The sequence below is a fragment of the Triticum aestivum genome, chromosome 6D (assembly GCF_018294505.1).
Source record: "Triticum aestivum cultivar Chinese Spring chromosome 6D, IWGSC CS RefSeq v2.1, whole genome shotgun sequence".
NCBI lineage: Eukaryota > Viridiplantae > Streptophyta > Magnoliopsida > Poales > Poaceae > Triticum > Triticum aestivum.
The window spans coordinates 343,753,269-343,768,570 of NC_057811.1; the positions used below are offsets into that span (position 1 = coordinate 343,753,269).

At 47.0% G+C, this 15,302-nt stretch overlaps 1 pseudogene; it reads right to left on the reverse strand.

Annotated features, from left to right (window-relative positions):
- Nucleotides 1–13,478: 13,478 nt before the first annotated feature.
- On the reverse strand, nt 13,479–14,017 carry LOC123141605 (14 kDa proline-rich protein DC2.15-like; annotated as a pseudogene).
- Between the last annotated feature and the right edge of the window lie 1,285 nt (nt 14,018–15,302).

Genomic DNA, 15,302 nt, shown 5'->3' on the forward strand with positions numbered 1-15,302 from the left:
GTCGTGCTGACGAAACTCTCCCTCAACACTCGGCTAGATCGGAGTTCGAGGGACGTCATCGAGCTGAACGTGTGTAGAACTCAGAGGTGCCGTACGTTCGGTACTTGATCGGTCGGATCGTGAAGACGTACGACTACATCAACCGCGTTGTGATAACGCTTCCGCTGTCGGTCTACGAGGGTACGTGGACAACACTCTCCCCTCTTGTTGCTATGCATCACCATGATCTTGCGTGTGCGTAGGAAATTTTTTAAAATTACTACGTTCCCCAACATATAGTGGAAGCTGCGCATGCATGCATAAGTCATCAATTACATTACCATAACCTGGACTAATAAGGGAAACCGAATATGCACAAGACAGTAACACTCACTTGAAGTTGTAAGGAAAGAGTATTATATCTTTGTTTTGATTTAATACCAACGATTGTAGCAAGTTGGCCTCGGCTTCTTTGGGATGTTTTTCAACCGTATATGCATCTATGAGATTTGTGTTAATGAACCCAATATCATCGATTTGTCTTTTCTTCCATTCGGCGATCTTCAATCTGCATAATATAGTGAGGATAATTATAAATACATGCAATGAAAGAGCTGACCTATATAGAGAGACTTAATGACAGAAGTAGTACTACTTACAGACAGTAGCAAGTGATCGTTGTTTTATCGAGGGCCTTTTGATTGTAAAACCGGAAGAAATCCTCAAATGGAACATTCAGCAGATCAATTCCAACGAGGTCATGCTCCGGTTTAACTCTCAGCGTCAAAGTATTCATCCCATCAGACTCTCTGCAGGTTTTCATGTACCAATCATGTAGTCTTCGCATCATCGTTGTTAGAGATCTTTCATCTTTGACGAGAGGCTTCCCGTAATGGTATTTGTGTTCGTCCACCTCCATGATTTCATAATGTACATCGTCGGGCAGGTAATCTCCAAGATTGCTATAACCGGGCACCATACTCGGATCATTAGCGACGATGTCTTTTGACACCTTGAGCGGGGGGCACGATTGGTTCGCTTGTACACCGAGCTGGGCAATTTTTTTCCCAGCTCGTCATTCTTTTAACCTTTGATCACTGACAGTACTTCCCGACCGCTCCGCTTCGGCATATGTCTTTGCAAGAATGCGCTCATAGTTTCCTCTCGGCGGAGACTTTGGTGGTTTTGTCAGGGCAGCCAGAGTGCGCTTTGCTTTCACCGGATCTACCTTCTCCTCAGGAGGTGGATGTTTCTTTGCTTTCACCCCTTCAAAGAAGTTTGTCACTTCGGCTCGCACGATCTTCCTGGTTTCCTCCTCGGTCCTCTCGTATGGTAACTTCTCTGGAGTCTTCAGAGAAGGACCGAATCTGTATTACCTCCCGCCTCTGGCAGCTGTACTGCTAGACGTCGGCAGAGCAGACGGAGCGGCTGCGGCTGTCTTCTTTCCTTGCTTACGAGGCGGAGGAGAAGGACTACGACGCGCCGGAGCAGCCGCAGCGGCGGCGGGTCTCTTCCGCCCTTGCTGACGAGGCGGAGAAGGAGGAGGCTGGCTGCTCTGGCGCGCCGGCGCTGGCGGAGAAGGAGGCGGAGTGCCGCCACGCGCTGGAGAAGGAGGCTGAGTGCCCTGATCACTCACTGGAGGAGGAGGAGGAGAAGGCGGAGTGCCCTTACTCGCCGGAGCCGTCCAGTTCGAAAGCTTGATGAGCTCCTTCCGCCATAGGCATGGAGTCTTCAGAGCAGAACCCAGCCGAGTCTCCCCTTCACCGGTAGGGTGGTCAAGCTGGAGCTCCTCAAATCCCTCCGTTATTTCATCCACCATCGCCCTAGCATATCCTTCTGGAATCGGCCGGCAGTGGTAGGTTGCGCCGGGTTCAGGAGGTAAAACAGAGCCAACAGCCGCCTTGACTTTGAAGTTCTGCCATTCCGCCATAAGGTGGCAATGTTGAGACTCCGTGATAGCATCCAAGGGGTAGCTAGCAGGAGCCGCATGCTCCAGCTGAAGCAGCTCGGTGGAAGCCACGCTGCTTCTCCGCTGAGATGGCGGTGTAGCTTCGGGGGTAGTTTCGGCATGTCGATTGCCGTCTCGTTCCTCTAGTGCTTGAACCCTTTCATGCAGCTTCTGAATTTGGATCTGCTCCACTTTTTTCCTCCTCTCTTGGCTTTTGTAACCGCCCGCGTCCGGAAAACCAGCCTTCCACGAAACGGAGCCTGGCGTGCCTCGTGTCCGTCCAGGGTGCTCAGGATTCCCGAGGGCCATTGTGAGCTCGTCGTTCTCTCTGTCTGGAACGAACGTCCTTCCTGCGCTGCATCGATATATTGCTGAATCTTCTTGACTGGTATTCTCAAAAGCTCGTTCGTCCAAACGCACCTCCCTGATACAGGGTCCAAGGTTCCGCCAGCCCCGAAGAACCAAGTCCGGCAACGGTCTGTCCAGTTCATTGTCTGTGGTTCGATCCCTTTTTCAAGCAGATCATTCTCAGCCTTGGCCCACTTAGGTCGGGCTTTGAGGTAGCCACCTGACCCCGTGCGATGGTGAAGCTTCTTCTTCGCAACATTCTTCTTGCCTGTCGCTGACATCTTCTTACTCTTTTCCGATGTCTTGTGGGCCACAAATGCGGGCCAGTGATCTCTGATCTTCTCATACCGGCCGATGAATTCTGGTGTCTCTTCTTCGTCGACAAACGTTTTCAGCTCATTCTTCCACCTCCTGAATAGGTCTGCCATCTTCTTAAGAGCATGAGACTTGATTAATTGCTCTATAACTGGCTTCTCCGGATCCTCCTCTGGCGGTAGGGTGAAATTTGCCTTCAGCTCAGTCCAAAGATCATCTTTCTGCATATCATTGACATAAGACACCTCAGGGTCTTCCTTCTTAGGCTTATACCATTGGTGGATGCTGATCGGGATCTTGTCCCTAACTAGAACCCCGCACTGAGCAGCAAATGCATCCTTTGTCCGGATGGGTTCAATCGGTTGGCCGTCGCGCGCGATTGCTGTGATCTCAAACCTTTCATCCGAGCGCAACTTTCTCTTCGGGCCTCGTCTCTTTACCGCAGTTGTGCTCGATCCGGAGGGCTAGAAAAAGAAGAAAGACGAGTGTTAATTAATATGTGTACATACCAAAACAATGAATGCATCAATTAGCTAGTCAGCACAGGCTTAACTAATATATTTACCTGGCCGGACTCTGTTCGGTCACCGAAGCCGTCACCACGGGCTCCTTCTTGCACCAGCATTGGGTCACCGGAGCCATCATAATCATGTCTTTCCTCCTCCACTCTTCGTTCACCGTAGCCTCCTTCTTCACCCTGTTCTTCCAGACTATCATTGTCGTTAAGATACGACAAGATATCACCTCCGGCTAAGATTATGTCCCCCAACACCTCTTCTGCTTGCTCGTCTCGTCCGTGCTCCATTGTTTCTGCAAATATTACAACATGGCAATTATTACACAAACATGACAGCATGTGGATATATTAGTGCAAACGTAGACCTAGCTTATTCCGGGTTTGGGGTGGCCTAGGCAACGCTTCAAGGGTAGGGGCGCGGCGGAAGGGGGTAGGAGACCGACATCGTTTTTTTCTAGGGTTTGGGTGTCCTCGAGAGTTTTGGTCGAGCGAGAGGGCCGGGGGGTGCTCCCGTGGTATAAGTTATCACGGTCGAGAGGGGGTATAAATATCGACCGTCCATCATGTCGAAGTTATCTGGGAGGGAGTTATATATATTGACAACGACGACATACATACATGGGAAAATAATGTTATCGGGGAGGGGGTATATCGACCCCCCCCCACGTGTTGAAGTTATCGGGAGGGGGTTATATCGACAACGACGACATACGTACATGGGAAAATGATATTATCGGCGGGGAGGGGGTATATCAACCCCCCCTCGTGTTGAAGTTATCGGGAGAGGGGTATATCGACGACAGACCCGATAAAACATAAGAAAACGAAGAAGAAATAAAAAGAGGAGAAGAAGAAAAGGAATAGAGGAGAAGATCGAAGAAAAAAAGAAGAAAAAAAGAGGAGAAGAAGAAAGGAATAGAGGAGAGAAGAAAAAATAGAATTTTTTCTATTTTTTCTTCTTCTCTTCTATTCCTTTCTTCTTCTCCTCTTCTTTTTCTTCTTTTTTCCTCTTCTTATTTATTTCTCCTCTTCTTCCTCTCCTCTTCTTCTCCTTTCTTCCTCTTCTTATTTTCCTTTTTATATGAACATATCATCATATATATGAACATACATTTTCTTTGCGTATGCATATGAACATACATTTTCTTTGCATATGCATATGAACATACATACATACATTTTTCTTTCATATGAACATACATTTTCTTTGCATATGACCATACATACATTTTTCTTTGCATATGACCATTCATACATTTTCTTTGCATATGCTTTGCATATAAACATACATACATATGAACATACATACATATAAACATAACATACATACACAAAAAATTCTAAAAATCTGCCTAAAAATTATATGAAAAAAGCATACATCATCCATCCATCCATATAATGAACATATACATCATACATCCATCCATATAATCAACATATGCATATGAAAAAAAAATATGAAGAGGATCGAGGGGACAGGGAGGAAAGGGGGTCGCCAGAGCCGGACCGAACGGGGAGAAGGGGCGGCGTCAAGGCAGGGGCGGCAGTGGGGGCGGGCGCCGGTGACAACGACAATGGTGGGGCGGGCCGGGGCGCAGGGGCGCGGCCGTGCGTGCTCGGGGACGGGGCAGGGGCACGGGGCGGCGGCCGGCGTGGGCTCGGGCGCGGGGCAGGGGCACGGGGAGACGGGGATGGCGGCCGGCGGCGGCGACGGCGACGAGGAGCGCGCGAGCGATTTGGGCAGCCTGGCGGCGGGGGCAACTGGCTAGGGAGGCGAGGGAGATGTGAAATTTTCACAAGTCCTGGTTATATAGCAAGGGCATTGGTCCCGGTTCGTGGCACCAACCGGGACCAATGCCCCCCTTTAGTCCCGGTTGGTGCCACCAACCGGGACCAAAGGTCCCTTTTCAGCAGCCCAAAGGGCGGGAACCGTGGGCCTTTGGTCCCGGTTGGTAGCACCAACCGGGACTAAAGGGTGGCATTGGTCCCGGTTGGTGCCACGAACCGGGACCAAAGGGCCTTGCACAGCGGCGTGGTGGTGGGAGTTTAGTCCCACCTCGCTAGCTGAGAGAGAGGCGCACTTGTTTATAAGGTGCGGTGCGCCTGAGCTGTCGAGCTCCTCTCTAAAGCAGGCTTTCGGGCCTAACCTCTCTGTACATGCCTGTGGGCCAACTGGGCCTTCTGCGGGCCTGAATCCTGGCCCATGGATGGGTTTCTAGTCGTATTCAGGCTGTGGTGGCCGAGTAGGTGGCATAATTTTTATTTTTTGCCTGTTTTTTTGTTTTCTTTTTTGCTTTATTTATTTTGTTTTGTTTCTACTTACAACAAAAAACTTATTTATTTTATTTTATTTTGTTTCTAATTACTTATTTATTTTACTTTACGATAATTCTTTTTGCTATTAAAGTTTCTATCAAAAAAAGTTCTTTATGAAAATTCTTTTTGCTGTATTTAGTTTTTTTGTTTTATTTTTTGCTATATTTATTTTGTTTTGTTTCTACTTACAACAAAAAACTTATTTATTTTATTTTATTTTGTTTCTAATTACTTATTTATTTTACTTTATGATAATTCTTTTTGCTATTAAAGTTTCTATCAAAAAAAGTTCTTTATGAAAATTCTTTTTGCTTTTAATGATTTTGAACAGAAAATACTTCGATAATTTTAGTTGCCTCAATTTTATATGATTTTAGTTTCAATAATAATAGAGGTTTCTTATAATGTTTTGAACAGAAAATACTTTGTTAATTTTAGTTTCATAAATTTTATTAAAGTTTATTTTATTTTGTCGGAACACAAAAAGTCCGGAGTTGTAATAAGTTATTAAAAATAAAAAAGAGGCGCAATGCTCGTTGATTTGCTTCAAGCCTTTCGGAATAGTGTAGACTGCACTGCACATAGCTCGATGCAGTCTACCTTATTCCTCAAGGCTTGAAGCTAAGCAACGTGAGCATTGCGCCTCTTCTTCATCATCTCTGCACTCAGGGCTTATAAACCGCTCCTAGTGCCTCTCAGCTAGCAAGGTGGGACTAAAGGCCTTTGGTCCCGGTTGGTGCCACGAACCGGGACCAATGCCCCCTTTAGTCCCGGTTGGTGGCACCAACCGGGACCAAAGGCCTTGTGCTGCCCTGCGTCAAAAGTTTAGTCCCACCTCGCTAGTTGAGAGAGCTCGAGAGTGGTTTATAAGCGCTGCTGCGCCCACCCTCTCGAACTCCTCTCAACTGCAGGCTTTCGGGCCTAACTGTTCTCTTTGCCTGTGGGGCCTACTGGGCCTTCTGCGGGCCTGAATCCTAGCCCATGGATGGGTTTCTAGTCGTATTCAGGCCGTGGTGGCCCAGTAGGAGGCATAATTTTTTTCCTTTGTTTTTTTCCTTTTGCTTTATTTTTTTTGTTTTGTTTCTACTTACAACAAAAAACTTATTTATTTTATTTCTAATTACTTATGTATTTTACTTTAATTATTTTATTTTTATTTATTTTACTGCTGCTATTTTTATTTATTTTACTGCTGCTATTTTTACTTAATTTATTAAGGTTTATTTATTGTAGTTACTATAGTTTATTTTATTTTATTTTATTAAGGTTTATTTAGTTTTATTTATTTTATTAAGGTTTATTTATTTTATAAATATAAAAAATGAACATAGATGCGCTTATAGAGAAAATTCAACCTAAATTCATAATAAATTTCTATGAAATTTACTGTGAATTTAGGTCAAATTCCCTGTATAAGGGCATCTATTTTCACTTTAAGAGAAGCTCAACAAGGCAGAGAGGGACGGGCTTATAAACTGGTGTGAGCGCCCTTCGGTTGGCGAGGTGGGACTAAACACTGGCCCAACTAGGACCAGCCCTTTAGTCCCGGTTTGTGGTAGGAACCGGGACTAAAGGGTGGTGGGCCAGGAGCGTGGCCCATTGGTCCCGGTTTGTTCCACCAACCGGGACCAACGGGTCCGGACGAACCGGGACCATTGCCCCCACGAGGCCCGGCAGGCCCCTGGCCGCACGAACCGGGACCAATGCTCACATTAATCCCGGTTCGTGACTGAACCGGGACTAATGTGAATATTGCCATGTGACCAAAGCCCAGTTTTCTACTAATGATACCCTATCGCAGTGAGCTCTGGCGGTAGGGGGACGGCAGGAGACGGTTCCGTCTACTTGAGGCTGACGTGGATGAGTGGGCTACCACCGCTCCATGTGGCGGTAGTCTGTAATTTCCTACCGCCATGGTCCCTGGCGGTATGTCGGATCCCGAAAATGTTTTAAACAGGGGTCAGTTCTCACTTATTTTTGCCAAAAAGTCAAAACACAAAATTTTGCCAGCCTCTAAGCTTCTGCGCCATGGACGGTGGAGCCACTGCCACGAACGTAGCAGGCAAACTATTCTGGCATAGGCGGAGCCAGGCACCCGGCCGGCCGGCCCGTGGGCGGGCGGTCACGGGCGTGCTGCCGCTGCTGGCCCTGGCTAGCGCCCTACCGCCCCGAGAGCCGGAAACCGGTGTGATCTTGAGGTCGAACGGTGTCACGACGCAACGGCCGGGCGGTGCAGCTGGGACCAGGGCTGCGCCGGCCACCACGTACGTCTTGCCTGACCGAGCAAAATGTTTGCTGCTGCTGGTGGCGTGGATCACCTCAATTTTGTCGCGAGCTCGCCGTCTTGGGGAGGTCACGTGAATGCTTCTAGAGAGTTCCCCGCCCAACGTTGACATGTGTCGTAGGGATATGTGAGCTTTCTTTTTTCCTAGCAAAAGAAAAACATCTACGTTTCCACATAGAATAAACGCATCATAAAAGTGCTCGTGTTAGGATGTCATTTGACCATGAGAATTATACGCTCCCGATACATCCGAGCATCTTGTATGCCTACAAATTTCAGGTTTAAAAAAAATGATTTGCCATTTTTTTGAATTTACTATCCATGGACAGGACTAAATGAAACCGGGTACCAAATCGCCGCTCTCTGAAGATATGGACGCTCATAATATATTTGATGTGTCCTCCATTGTACAATCTTTAGTTGCTTGACTCGTTTAAAGAAAATTAATAACTCCAATACCCTTGGATTAAAATGTGTCGACTGGGATTGTTTTTGCACGAAAATTAAGCAACTACGACTTGTTGTTGATTATATTTCTTGTGATGGAATATTTGAACCCAGATTCAAGTCTTAAATTTGGCACGAGTGCTTAGGTTTCCTGCATTTACTCAAGAATTTTTTGTGCTAGTTTTTAAGTGGGAGACGACGTGCCCTTGTGGACATGTGGTGACTGTCAATCTCAAGATCTGTCGCCCTAGCCTCTCGGAGAAGTTCATAGAGGTAGTGTGTGTGCATGGTCCATCGGGGTGAGTGCAAGTTCTCCAATGTGCTTTTGTTGGTCAAAGACACGATGACACTTTTATGGGCCGAAATACAACTCAAGACAGCATAGTTTATTCTTTGTTTTGTTACGTGCTACTGAATTGAAACAAGTTTTGTGGACTATTTATTTGGTGTCATGTTCTAAAAGAGACCTCTTTTGGTGACACGTTGTAGCATCCATGCCATCTTTGATCATGTGTTGTAGTGTATGTTGATGGATCACTATTTTTTAGGCGTTGGCCGTTGGGGTACTCTTCGAACCGAAACAATAGTGTATTTGGACTGTAGGTGTTGATCGTAGGTGTATGTTGATGGATCACTATTGGATCGTAGGTGTATATTGTTTTGGGGCAGGAACCGAAATAATGCAAAGCAATTAGGAGTTTCACTCGGGGCTACAGATAGTGAGATTTCCAATTCGGTGAATGATTTGTTAGATTTGGAGGCGGAGCGTGCCTTAGAGACTATTCGTAATCTTGCCGCGGTTAAACCCATGAATGATAATGAGATTGATGCATTAGGGGTTAGAGTGCTCGATAATATGTGTGTGGATCTAGCACCATCCAATCATGAGCCTGAGGACGATGATATGCCCATAGATAATGCAGTTGTTTGTTCCGCTGAGCCCGGTTATGAGGATCGGGAGTCAGGACCTAGTAAACCAAAGCGCAAGTGGAAACGGAAAATTTATCCCGATTCTGCAGTTCGTAGGAATGCTAGGATTCGGACTACTAAAAAATTTCATGATGAGTGATGAAAGGAATCTTTTGGAATAGCAGAGGTCTGAAAGACTTGGCTAAAAGAAGGTTTCTTGCTGAGGCATCTCTGGAGCATCGTTTAGATTTTATTGCTCTATCGGAAACTGGTAGAGACAACTTTGCGCCCCAGTTTCTTTCCTCTCTTGCGGGTGGTGTTGATTTTGATTGGCATTGCCTCCCTCCGCGAGGAAGATCGGGTGGTATCTTGCTGGGTGTGAGATGCGATTCGCTTGAAGTCCGTAGTGTAGTGATGGGCGACTTCGCGGTTAAGTTTTGAGTCAGATCTAAGGTTGATGGTTTCAACTGGGCGTTGGTGGCGGTTTATGGTGTCGCACAGCCCGAGCTTAAACCGGAATTTTTGGCGGATCTTGTTCGGATTTGTGGGTCCGAGCAGCTTCCAATCTTAGTTGGGGGTGATTTCAACATCATTAGGAGGAGAGAGGAGAAGAATAATGATAACTTTGACGGCAGGTGGTCGTTCATGTTCAATACTATTATTGAAAGCTTGGATCTGAGGGAGATAGAGCTTTCTGGTAGAAAGTTTAGCTAGGCTAATTCTTTGCCCAACCCGACTTACGAAAAGCTTGATCGAGTTCTCGCGAGTGTGGAGTGGGAACAGAAGTTCCCGCTTGTGACGGTTCAAGCTCTTTCGCGGGGGTTTTCCGATCACACACCCTTGTTCGTCGACTCAGGGGAGCCGAACCACGTGGGAAACAAAAACACCTTTTCTTTTGAGATGGCCTGGTTCAAACGCGAAGGGTTCTTAGACCTGATCGCTAGGGAATGGGCGAAGGGTGTAGGAGGTAGGACTGCGGTTGAGCGCTGGCAAAATAAGATTAGGAGTTTGAGAAGCTTCTTACGGGGTTGGGCTAAGCACCTTAGTGGGGTGTATAAGATTGAGAAGGACAGGCTCCTCTCTCTTATACAGACTCTGGACATTAAGGCCGAATCCACGATTCTGATGCCTGCTGAGCTCCAGGTTAAAACTGAGGCAGAGAAGAGGTTGAAAGAACTTCTCCGCGAAGAAGAATTGAAGTGGGCTTTGCGGGCTAAGGTCCGCAAAGTGGTCCAAGGGGACGCGAATACTCAATTCTTTCATCTGATTGCTAATGGTAAGCACAGAAAGAAGAGAATATTCCAACTTGAACAAGATGAGGGCACTATTTTAGGACAGGATAACCTAAAAACCTATATAACCGAGTATTATAGGCAGTTATTTGGACCTCCGGAGGATAATTGTGTATCCCTCGATGAGTCCAGGACTGAGGATGTGCCTCAACTTTCGGCTGCTGATAATGATATTCTGGTTGCCCCGTTCTCGGAGAAGGAGGTGTTTGATGCTATAGCACAGTTGAAAAATAATAAGGCTCCCGGACCGGATGGATTTTCGGTTGAGTTCTACAAGAAGTGCTGGCATATTATTAAGGGGGATTTGCTACCTATGTTTCATGATCTGTTCTCTGGACAGCTTCAATTATTTCACTTGAATTTTGGAACTATCACACTGCTTCCTAAGAAAACGGATGCTGTGAGAATTGAGCAGTTCAGGCCGATCTGCCTTCTCAATGTTAGTTTTAAAATCTTCACCAAGGTCGGGACTAATAAGCTCACACAGATTGCGCATTCTGTGGTGCAGCAATCCCAAACTGCCTTCATGCCGGACAGAAACATCCTTGAAGGGGTGGTCGTCCTTCATGAAACGCTCCATGAAATCCATTCCAAGAAATTAGATGGTGTAATTTTTAAGGTGGATTTCGAGAAAGCGTACGATAAAGTCAAATGGCCATTTCTCCAACAGGCATTGCGTATGAAAGGTTTTGATGAAGCCTGGGGCCGCCAGGTTGAATCATTTACCCAAAAAGGGAGTGTGGGAATTAAAGTGAATGGCGATATTGGTCATTACTTCCAGACACATAAAGGCCTAAGACAAGGAGATCCGATGTCCCCTATCCTGTTTAACATTGTGGTTGATATGTTAGCCATCTTGATAGGAAGGGCTAAGGAGAATGGTCAAGTAGGTGGCTTGGTACCTCATCTGGTTGATGGAGGTGTATCCATCCTTCAGTACGCTGGTGATACAATCATCTTTATGGAGCATGACCTGGCCAAGGCGAGAAATATGAAGCTGGTGTTATGCCTTTTCGAACAATTGACCGGGTTAAAGATTAACTTTCATAAGAGCGAGTTGTTCTGCTTTGGTAGAGCCAAAGACGAACAGGAGGCTTATAGGCAATTGTTTGGGTGCGACTTGGGGGATTTACCTTTCTCTTACCTAGGTATTCCAATCCACCATCGAAAGCTGACTAATAGAGAATGGAAGTGCATCGAAGACCGGTTTGAGAAGAAACTGAGTTGCTGGAAGGGCAAGCTCATGTCATACGGAGGCCGATTAATTCTGATTAATTCGGTGCTCACGAGTATGCCTATGTTTCTCTTATCGTTCTTTCAAGTCCCAGTTGGTGTTAGGAAAAGACTGGACTTTTATCGATCGCGTTTCTTTCGGCAGGGTGATGATCTAAAAAGAAAATACAGACTTGCAAAATGGGATATCATCTGTAGACCGAAAGACCAAAGGGGTCTTGGTATTGAAAATCTTGAAGTTAAGAGCAGATGCCTTCTTAGCAAGTGGCTGTGGAAGCTTTCTTTTGAGACTGATGCCATGTGGGCCCAAATCCTTCGCAGCAAATACCTACAGACAAAATCCTTGTCCCAGGTCACAGTCAGGCCAACTGACTCGCCTTTCTGGAAAGGACTGATGAAAGTCAAACAATCTCTGTTTAATAGGACAAAGGTTGTTATTGGCAACGGCGCTAGTACACGCTTCTGGGAGGATACTTGGCTCGGCGAGACACCCTTGGCCATTCAATATCCGTCTTTATATCGCATTGTTCAACGACGTGAGGTGTTCGTTGCTACGGTGTTTCAATCTATCCCCCTTAATATTCAGTTCAGACGGTCGTTAGTGGGCAATCGTTGGGAAGATTGGCTCCGTCTAGTTCGGAGACTAATGGATGTACATCTTTCTCAACAACCCGATGAATTACGCTGGAAACTGACTAGGTCTGGAGTATTCACGGTTAAATCAATGTATATTGATGTAATTAATTCGAGCTCCATTCCTACCTCCAAGCATGTTTGGGCTGTCAAAGTTCCTTTGAAAATAAAAGTGTTTATGTGGTTTGTCCATAAACAGGTTATTTTAACCAAGGATAACTTGATTAAGCGTAATTGGACAGGACCTACGAGGTGTAGCTTCTGTGATCGGGACGAGACGATCAAACATCTCTTTCTTGATTGCCCGTTTGCCAGAGTCATTTGGCGGACGGTTCACATTGCCTTTAATATTACTCCACCGAATTTTGTCACTACGTTATTTGGGACATGGCTCACTGGGATTGAGCCTGACTTAGCGAGACATATTCGTGTTGGAGTTTGCGCTTTGTTGTGGACTATCTGGACTTGCAGAAATGATTTGGTTTTTAACAGAACATCATGTATTCACTTTTTGCAGGTTATTTTCCGAGCCATGGCCGTGATCCGTTCATGGTCGCTACTCACTCCGATGGAGGCCAGGGAGCATTTGGTTACTGGATCTATCCGCTGGGAGATGGTAGCTCGGGATATCTTCAACCGGTTTGGATGACGGTCATGTAATAGGATAGGCAATTAGTTTATCTATCTATCTTTAGCCAGCCGGTTGTGGCGTCTTATCTTGGCTAGTCTGTGTTTCTAGCCTCTTTAGCTCTGTGTGAGCTGTCTTTTTATTACCTTTCAGTCGGCGACATTGGAACCTTGTTGGAACCTTTTATTTCGTTAATAAGATGGCCGTATGCATCACTCTGATGCAGAGGCCGGGGCGATCCCCCTTTTCGAAAAAAAGGTGTTGATCGTAGGAATGTGCTATATATGAGATGCATATATAAAGGGTTGTAAATGTGAAAACTGAGAATGTGCTTACTGTACCGGGTGTCTGAGATTCGCATTAATTTGAGCAAGAATCCCACATTAGCTTGGGGGGGGGGGGGGGTATGAATTTTGCATACCTAAGAAGTTATCAAGTTTTGAACAAATAGTCGGCAAAATAATACTTATAATACAATTAAGCAGCATTGCTTGATCACAACTTGGCACACATACTACATGCATTGGATAGCTAGACACACCAATTGCAGATACAACCCCAAGTACAAACACCATTGCATCTCCCCCGCAACACACACGAAACACGCACAACAATTGGCACACCAGATAGATCTGAAGCAGTTCTACATTCAGAACCAACAGAGTAAGCAGACAAGGATATCGACGAACCCAACATGCATGCAGTCACGAATGAACGCTGTGTTCATGTGCGCGCGCTGCATGCAACTACATGATGAACTACGTAGCTTAATCAAGCGCAAATGAAGCCACTTGGGAGGTTCTTGCCGCAGTAGTTGACGAGGAGGCTGAGCTTGACGGGGATGTCGAGGCTGATGCCGAGCACGTTGGCCTTGATGGCCGTGCAGAGGCAGACGGCGGCCTCGAGGTCGGCGAGGCCGCCGAGGATGCTGCAGCACGGCTCGGCCGGCGGCTGGCCGACCTCGGCGCTGACGAGGCCCAGGACGTCGGCGCACGCAGCGAGCTTCAGCGCGTTCTTGGGGCACTTGCTGTGGGACGGCGTCGGCGTCGGGGTCGCCGGAGTCGGCGTCGGGCAGCTGTCGCCGCACCGCGTTGGCCACGGTGAAGACGAGGACCAGGCTGAGCCCCACGAGGAGGGAGGCCTTCGGCGCCATGGCTGCTGAAAACCCGATGGTGCAGAGGTGCTTGCACGTACGGGTTGGCTAGAACTAGAAGAGTGCTTGTGCGACTGTGGACGTGGCTGAAGAACCCGGGGCACGTACGTGGGTATTTGTAGAGGAGAACCGAAACCCTAGCTTCATCATCATTTTCATAATACTCCATCTTACAAGATGTATGTGCAGACACCTCCCTGAGGAAAATGATTCACGAGCAGAACAATTCCTAGCTCGGTCCTGCGAGTCCGTGAGACGCGTAGGGCTGGCTTGAGCTGTGGCCAGATCGGGCGCAGAGGCAGATGTTCGTATCATTGCTTTCTGAAATGCGAAGATGACATGTCTCAGACTGCTAGCAGTGCACGGTAACCCATGTGCAGGCAGTGGAGCTGGCAAGATAGAATGGCAGTGAGGCAGCGGCAAGGCTCCAAGACGACGGCTCGGCAGCTTCCTCTGCTTGTGGCCTTGTGGGCCCGACGGTCAATGTTGTGCTGCCGTAGGCACCCTCTGGACCAGCTCCCTGGCTGGCTCGAGCTCGATCGGTTTCTGCCCTGACATGGCATCAACGCAGCGTCATTTCAGTGGGTCGCTCGACGAGCGAATACGATTCACATGTCACACAGCACGTCTGGGGAGAGAGGAGGGAAACCGACTTTCGGATGGGGCAGCACTCTGCATCTAAACCCAGTCGCCTCTAACCGGTCTCAAATACACGGACAGATGGCCCTGTCACTGACCGGTCAAAAATCCGACCCATTCGAGCACCTCAAATCTATATCAAATGTCTGGGTTGAATGGCATCCCTCATATACAACTCAAATTTAGGACGAATATGAGACGGCCCAGGCGTAGCCTGACACGCCCGTCACGTCGGACCGACGATCGGGTCTCGAAATCATCCTGAAGGTCAGAAACCCAACCATCCAGTGGGATTCTCCTCCAAGGTGTGTGAACGTCGTGTGACACTGCTCCAGCTAGCAGCCTAAAGGCTAAAGTCCGGCTATTTAATGTAGATGCTCTTAGCACTGCTAGATGAAGCCTCTTAGCAGTTTCATGGCCTCCTTTTTCCTTCTCGCACCTCTCGGTGCTAAGAGCTCCTAGCACTGCTAGATGAAGCCTCTTAGCAGTTTCATGGCCTCCCTTTACCTTCTCGCACCTCTTGGTGAGGTCTTTGCATATGAGTATCATAGAAATAGAAAAAGTATAGGAAGTGAGATGACATGACATGCATCTCATTATGTTATCTCACTTTCTATAGAAAAGATATGTCATTGGATTTATAGGATAGAAATTTTGTTTA